General features: G+C 47.5%; 1 long non-coding RNA gene across 1 annotated transcript; it reads left to right on the forward strand.

The window, feature by feature from the left end:
• Positions 1–999: 999 nt before the first annotated feature.
• LOC119396328 (uncharacterized) lies at positions 1,000–6,099 on the forward strand. Its single transcript, XR_005184419.2, has 2 exons — positions 1,000–1,086; positions 5,909–6,099. It is a non-coding gene; the product is annotated as an uncharacterized LOC119396328 (long non-coding RNA).
• Positions 6,100–8,062: the final 1,963 nt, after the last annotated feature.

Below are 8,062 nucleotides of genomic sequence, written 5' to 3' on the forward strand. Positions count from 1 at the left end.
TCATGGAGTGCTTCGAATGCCAATTATGTCTGCCTGGCGTACTTTCATCCTCCGTGCAGGCATAGCATGCGCTGTTTTTTTTTTTTTTTCCTGAACGTCATCTGTATCGCACTCCTCATTCACCATTCATTATACGGAAACATCAAATACATTGTGAAAATCTTCTGCTCTGGCTATACGTATCCTTTCTGTGTTGTGCTCGTAGTATAAAGGGCTCGAACATTTTCACAATGAATTCTAGTTCTCATTTTCGTTTTACGGCGAAACATCGTATATTTTTACGCTGTGTATATTATTATTTTCAAATCCATTGTGCATTTGTTTGATGGCAAAAGATTATTCGCGGAGAAAATGTATAGTAACGACTTTTAAAGTTTCGCGCCTTTCTACTTGGCTAGGAGCAAGTGAATATCTGCTGTTGTTTTGTTTTCCCGGGAGGGAAGACTCTGCTTTTTCCCGCCATTTCGCGGCCAGCACGGGAAAGTAATTCCACGCTCGCTTCTGCTCGGCGGCCGCGGTGTGCATTCACCGCTGTGTGAACGCAAGAGGGCGAGTCTCTTCATCGAACTGCGTCACCCTTCCACACTGATGAAACATTTCGGCGGGTGCGCTATAGAGAAAGGGAAGCAAGATAACAGTTGACACTCAGCGATAAGTGGATCGAGCTCTCTCCGCCACCTTCTCGCCCAATAGCCTCCGAGATTTTCGCGTCATATCACCTTGATCACGAGAACATATGAGTTCAGGTGGCGCAAGTAGCGCAAGAAAAAAAAAAAAAGAGGTGTGCGACATGAATATATAGCTTGTTCACTTTTTTTATTTGTTTACTCCACGTGTAAAGACATTTTCTTACGCGTCAAGTTGAAAATTCGTGAAAGAACATTCCGCCACCAAGCGGCGATATGACGTCATCGCAAGACCAGCTATGGCGCTTATAGAAGCCGGGCCGCTCTCATGCGTGTTTCGGTGGCATCTGTTTTTGCTTATTCACACAAAAAAGTCGTGGTATTGAGCGATATTTTGTGTGACAGCGGCGCTTTTCAGCACGGCAATACGCTGTGGACTGCTACAGATGTCGACAGCAAGGTGAGAACCCTCACTTTTGTGTCCCTCGATGTACTGCGTAGTACGCTTGTTGACCGCGCTAATGCATAGTTAGGCTTAGGGTAGAGTGTACTAGAACAGGGGAGTGCCCGGAACGAGCTTCGAAAAGTGAAGCCCAAACAGGGTCAATCCGCTTGCAGCGCTGCGATCGGTAGTCTGCAATGTGTCGTCGTTTAAGAGGTGCACGCGGCTCCGTCGAAATGGTGCAGGGGTAGAATGCCCGCTTCGCACTCAAAAGGCCCGGGTTCGAATCGCAGCTGAAGATGGTGGGTTTTTATTCTTAGCGTCAGCTTTTGTAGCTGTATTGGTTTTCCTTTGTTTCTTAAAGCTAGCTTAAGTTGGGACGTGTTGGTTCATAAAGTAACGCAAAATGTGAAGTAAAATAGAAGAAATTTGAGAGAGAGCGCAGTTATTTGTAGCGCCACCAGCCGGAATTGAACAAAAACGTAAAGTATGGCCTCCGAGATTTTCGCGAAGACGAGACTCGAAATAAGATTTCACATTTTACGTTACTTTTTGTAGCAATAGAAGCTAGTTTTAAGAAAGAAAGTAAAAAACCAACGCAGCTATAAAGGGTGACACTAAGAATAAAAAATTGGCCGCGTATCTGCGTGCTTCGCTGCAAATGTCGTGTAAAGACGATAGAAGAGGCGCTGTGTGAGATATGGACGCCATCTGGCAATACGTCGGGAAACATGAGTGCTGTGTTGCGTGCTGGTAGTCCCGGCGCAGCAGCAGGCGAAGACCGGCGGTGACCAACGCGACCGGCGGGGACGCCAGCCAGCCCGAAAACGCGGTTTGGCGCGAAGCGCTGAAGCAGAGAAACGTCCGCACTCAACGAGTACTCTCCACACACTCTTTTATTTACACGTCGCCTGGGTAAAACAGGAACGCCAGAGCGGCGCCCACAACCGGCAGCCTGAAGGCCGCCCACAACGCTGCTTTTTCACTTTTTAAATATTTTTTTTCACCTTCTTGGCCTTCTAAAAACTAAAGTTTTTCAACACCAACCCATGCCATTCGTACAGTGCAACAGAACCGAAACCGAAACACAACAATGAGCTCGTGCGAAGGGCACGGAGGAAGGCAAATTTCAGCGCAGTCGCATTTTCAGCTTTGTTGAAACAGCGCTCACTAGACGATGACGAAGTAAAAGAAGGCACAGGACAGGCGCTGCCTGTCCTGTGCCTTCTTTTACTTCGTCGTCGTCTAGTGAGCGCTGTTTCAACAAAGATGAACGCATACCAACTCGCTCAAGCTTCCATTCTTATGCATCTTCAGCGCAGCTTAAGAAACTAGGGTCCTTAAAATTACGTATGTATGCATTTTCTATTAAAGGAACACGCCACCTAATACTTACCTAGTGATGTTGCACCTCAGATATGCATGATATTTACTTTTTGTTCGACAACGTTCACAAGTATGAACAGCCGTACCAGTTCAAGACGGCTGGCCCTTGGGCAAGTGGTTCAACTTTGGCCGAGTGGCTGAATCGAGGGACGTGCCGACAAACAGAAAGACAGACAGACCAAAATTTCTGCGTTTAAGTTCCCCAAGAAAGACTATCGTCTTTAAAACCCACCATCTACAACTCCGATTCGAACCCGGGTCTTTTGAGTGGGAAGCGGGCATTCTACCCCTTATTACATCCCACCGCTGAGGTGCGGGAGTTGGCCTTGAATGACGCGGAAGTGCGATGAAGAACTTAGATTTATTTACAATAGGAGCATTAATAAAAAAGGGTGACAAGACTGCAGATAAACATAGTTTCGGCCAGCAGCATATCGTACGCTGCGGACCACGGCCAGGAGAACACGACCCGGCTTTCGATGATTGTGCTTCTTATAAAGCTTTCCCCCACGTCACTTCCAGCCAATCAAGAACTGGGGCGAGATGATGTCAGGTTCGTCCAATTGGCAGTCCCAAACAGGTGGCGTCACTTTCGGCCAATGGGAGACCCAGAGCCTTGTTGCCGGGGGACTGCACTCTTGCGTGTAAGACCACGCGCCTAGAGATGGAATGCCTCCTTGCATCATGTTGCATCCCGGTGAGGCCATCGTCCCAGGATCGATGAACGTGGAATATGAACCACCTCGGCTCTGGCGCGAAGGCGTCGCTCTGGGGATGACTCACACTCCCATGCCTCCGTGGGAATGCCGCACTTATCCGCTGAAAAGCTGGATGCTTCAATGGTGCGCAGTTCGTATCTAACACCCTGCACCACTTTGCCGGAGCCGCGCGCAACTCTTAAACGACGACACATTGCAGACTACCGATCGCAGCGCTGCAGGTGGATTGACCCTGTTTGGGCTTCACTTTCTGTACGTTGGTGCTGCGGCCGTTCCGAGCACTCCCTTGTTCTAGTACACTCTACTTAGGGTACGTTGGATGTTGTAACTGCGCCATAGCTAGGAATCGGGCGCTTCGACGTAAACTTATGAAAGGTTCGTGACAATTTTAATATCCCCAGGTGCGCATTTCTTTTGGCAATCGCGTTATCAGATGACGATGGTTCGGTGTAAACAAATAGACTGGCGTGTTGAAAACGCAAGGAGCGTTTGAAGCGATCAAGCGATAACGCGCGTCGCTCATGTTTTTAAAACGCCTGGCGCAAGATAACTTGCAGAAACGCGAAGTACCGCGTGCCTCGAAAATTCTCGCTTTCGCACGATGGAAAAAGGTTTCGCCCCGCGCATTTATTTCGAGCTCTTGTAAAACGTGTTCATCTGTGATAACGCGCCGGTTGGGGCTGTATAGTATGCGGCATTCTATCGCGGATCATCGGATATGCGTGCTCGTGGGTTTGAAGGCGCATAGAATAAGGTCGTGTAATGTAACGTTTTATATCACGAGAGCATAGAGCACTCCTCACAATACGATGTTGCGATGTTCGTAAAAGATAATTGCGATTGTTTCGAATTCCACGCGTTAAACGGTTGTGCCCTTTCGCGTCTCCTCGTAGTTTTCTCATTTGGATTTTTTGTTCAGCTGACGCAGACCAGTGGAGCTTCGCGAGGCAACAACCGCTCTGTATCCTTTGGTGCGGCTACAACGCAAGAGGGCAGGTTGCATTGAATAAATATTTACTGTGTGGTTTTTTTCTCGCTTTTTTTTTACCGTGGCAAATAAACATCACAAGGCGTCTTCCGTCTATTTTCCGGAATTGCGCGTTGCCTAGAGGGCAGCTACAATGACGGCTCGTGAATAATTCTTGCAATCTAGTGTATTCTCATGATAAAAAAAATTCTCATATTGGCCATTCAGAAATGTAACCCAGAGACCGGCTGTAGCGACAAAAAAACAAGAGAAAAAATAATGATGGACGTAAGAAAACTGCGCGCGCAAGGAACCAAAACCGAAACTTGCGAACTATCATAAGCTCATAAGCAACGACTTGGCGTCTCAATGCATTTCACGAGAGGGGTAGTTCTCTCTCGATTCCCTTGCTGTCTATTCGACCGCATGGCTTAATGGCAGTGTCCATTCTACGCAGTTTCCCTTCCTCTATGGGCGCGCTTGTTCTTCACTGACGCTTTCGGGCGATAGACTCTCCTCTCCTGCCACACATGCTAACGGCTCGCATAGCACTCTTTGGTCGCATCGTCGACTCCGTCGTTTTTCGGCGGCGGCTTCCGCCTCTTAGGCGCCCCACTCGATAGCTTGAATATTAACGCGATATTAACGCGATAGCGTTAAAGAGCTCGTATCGCAGAAATTCCGCCGTCGGCGTCGGCGCCGTTGGTTGTGAGCGAAAAATCATCATCTTGTCCGTGACTGAAAAATCGAAAAAGCTGCAAATAAAATAAATAATAAAAATGTTGGGTCCGAGTGAGAATCGAACCCAGGCCGTCTACGTGGCAAGCAGGTGTTCTACCACACAGCCACGCCTCTGCTTGGAGCTGCACTGAAAGTAACTTTCATGCTTCCCAAAAATACGCGTCCTGTATACAGGTGTCACAGTACGAGATGTAATATCGCAGTAATATTGCGTGGTACAAGCGTACATTGCCATAGGGCGTCACACCACGTCAATATCATAACGACTTGGTGGTTTAAAGACATCCACCCATTACAAAAGGCATTACTGCGCGTATTCCCTTAAGACCACGTAGTGGGTGCATCGCAACTTTGAAAACGTTTCTCGCGCATAATTGCTCCTGGTTTAAAGCATGCTACCCATTACATAAGGCACATACCTTAGTGCGCGCATTCTCTTAAACATTCGTAATGTTCGAAGTGCGCACTGGGCAGGATATCGCTATCGCGTTCAACTCTTAAAGGCTAAGCTTAAGTGTCCCCCAATTTTTGAAAACAGCAGTCAATACCAGTTGAAATGAAATAAAATGAATAGTTTTATAATCACTGATCGGAAGCAAAACTAATTCCAATATACATGTAATTCACATGTGACACGGCAGGCTTACGTCTCGTGCACCGGAACATTAAAATTTAAGTAAACTAAGCTAAGCTGTGGCTGAACGAGCGTAAGGTAAGATAGTTTACGAATATCGTTAATAAAATTACGTAACTTGCGGTGTAGGTGCCCTAATTACCTGGACAACCTACGCATATATGCATGCAGTGTATGTTCGTCACGACAGAGTGGTACTTAGATTATTAACAACTAGATATCTGTGTCGAGGATCTTGCAAAATAGCAGTGTTATTTATGTGTTAAAAGCGCTTTAGTATGCTTGCGTCTTAGTATGCTTGTGCAGCAGTCATTTTCTCGTCAGGAAACTGTTTGTATTCTTATCATAACTATGGGTTCACAGTTTGTTCCATTACATGGATTATTGTTGCAGTGTCCGTTCTGAGCAGCTTCCCGGAAGCATCCCTGTCCACTGTAGGAAAAGTCGTGAAAAGGTGGCTCATTGGCGCGAGCGACGGAGACGGCGGTCGTAACAGGAGGCGACAGAAACGGAAGACGACATCAGTGTAGAGTCACCTTGACACCACGCATGGCACCTCGACCGAAGGACATTTGTTTTGAGTAATGTTAAAAAATTAATTGTGATCTCTAAAATTATACTTGTATCCGTCTGATTTTTTATTGATCGAAGCGCTTGCGTGGGTGGGTGCCAATATTTCATACAGCGTCAGCAGCAGTTGTATTTGTCAATTTTAGGGCCACGATGTGTACACTCAATTACAGTTGGGCTTAGTTGTCTTTACCAATGCAAACAAGCATATTTGTTCGAAATTATTTCGTTATTATTACTTCTCATCATTTGAACCATTAAAGGGGTCATGAAGCACCCCTTGGGCTTGTTGAAAAAACACGTCCTGTGGAAAGCTGACACGGCTATGTACTGTTCTGCCAAATATTACAGTCGTGCGCGCCGCGTAAAGGCTGCAAGCGGAGCGCAAAGTTGCCGTTTCCCCAGACACCCTCTTTTCAAACAGAGGCCGGTTCTCACTCTCGTCGGTGGGCGGGGCGTCTGCACGTTGACGTCGCGGATCTGCCAGTTTACGTCGCAAGAGACATAGCATGCTTATTGGCCGATAGCCGACGTAAATCGAGAGCGGCGTTCGGATCAGATGCGCTTCTTGCCACGGGGTGCCGCCACTTGCCGGCGCCGCACTCCTCAGTACATGGTAGCCGCACTCGCGCACGCGAATCACAGCGGGAGAGCGATCGCGTTTCATGACGCGCGCTGACGTAACTTCTTTCCCCCGTGCCATCCCTCCCCGTGTAGCTTCCAGTGCGCTCGTCGGCACGAGAAAAGAGAGAAAGCGCTGAGAGCGTGCGCCAAACCCCCGTAACTCCGCTCATTCTTGACGGATTCGAGAAATTTTTGCGGCAATCGATTCGGGAGGCAGTACACTCCGATACTGAGGTCATTAGATCATTACTTAGAAAAGTGGTTCATGACCTCTTTAATTCAGCGCAAACGTTTTCAATTCATCTCTTTTGCCTCAAGCGTTGCGTAAAAATGCAAAAGTGAAATTAATATTGCTTACAGCCTCCGCGGTCGAAATGATATATACTTGCATGAAATAAATGCAGAATGTATATAAAGGCAAATGAGCGTTGGCCGTGCTTTTGTCATCGTTGGCAAGCGCTCAGGACGCGTGCGGCCCGAGGTAGGCACTGCCAAGTCTACGACATCGGCCCGACGCTGTTGGCCGACCAGCTGCCGATGGTCGGCAAACAGCCCGGCCATTTGCAAAAAACGACGTCGGCCCTACCGAACTTCCCGACGTCGGGCCGGTCATATTTTGAACGGCCACGGACGTCGGGTCTACCATTTGCCGAGCCCGTTTTGTCCCTTGGGTAGGCTGCTGGAGCGAACGTGGCAAAAAAGAAAAAAACGAAATGGCAGCTATGAAGTCATCATAACTTGTTGCAGCGTGGTCACGTGAGGGAAGTAGGGGGGTCACCGAGGGTCACCTTTGAGGGTGTCAATAGCGCGAGGGTGTCGATCGCTCACGCAAACTTTAAAATTTATTTAAAATACCTTCCAAGCTATATTAGCTGTTGATTATTTTGCTGATGATATGCGTATGTTCACGGATATCAATCCCGCAGGCTATCTCGGCCGCGAAATTTTGTGTCAGTACCCCTTTCAAGTACCAACGTATTTTGGCAATACACAATACATATTATATTATTGTCAAAATGCAGGATCAAGGAGTGCTACGGCGCCTTTTTTTCTTCCTTTATTTATTATTATTATTTTTCCATCACTGCCGTCACTAAAAATGCGTCGGAGGCAATATTCTTTGATATTCATTTGAACTAGGCCCGGAATATGCGGCCAGCCTTTGTGTGTTTTCGTTCTGTAGCCGCCTTCATAAAGTTCCCCAGGTGGAAAGCCGGTCACGACACCACTGCACCAGCGCCACTGCGTACGGCTCTTCATATTCTCTCTCATAAGCTGAAAACTCCGAACGCATGCGGCAGCGACGCAGCTGGTGTCAGTTGTTATTGAAACGGCCGGCACTAAATTAAAGCG

The sequence above is a fragment of the Rhipicephalus sanguineus genome, chromosome 1, assembly GCF_013339695.2.
Source record: "Rhipicephalus sanguineus isolate Rsan-2018 chromosome 1, BIME_Rsan_1.4, whole genome shotgun sequence".
NCBI lineage: Eukaryota > Metazoa > Arthropoda > Arachnida > Ixodida > Ixodidae > Rhipicephalus > Rhipicephalus sanguineus.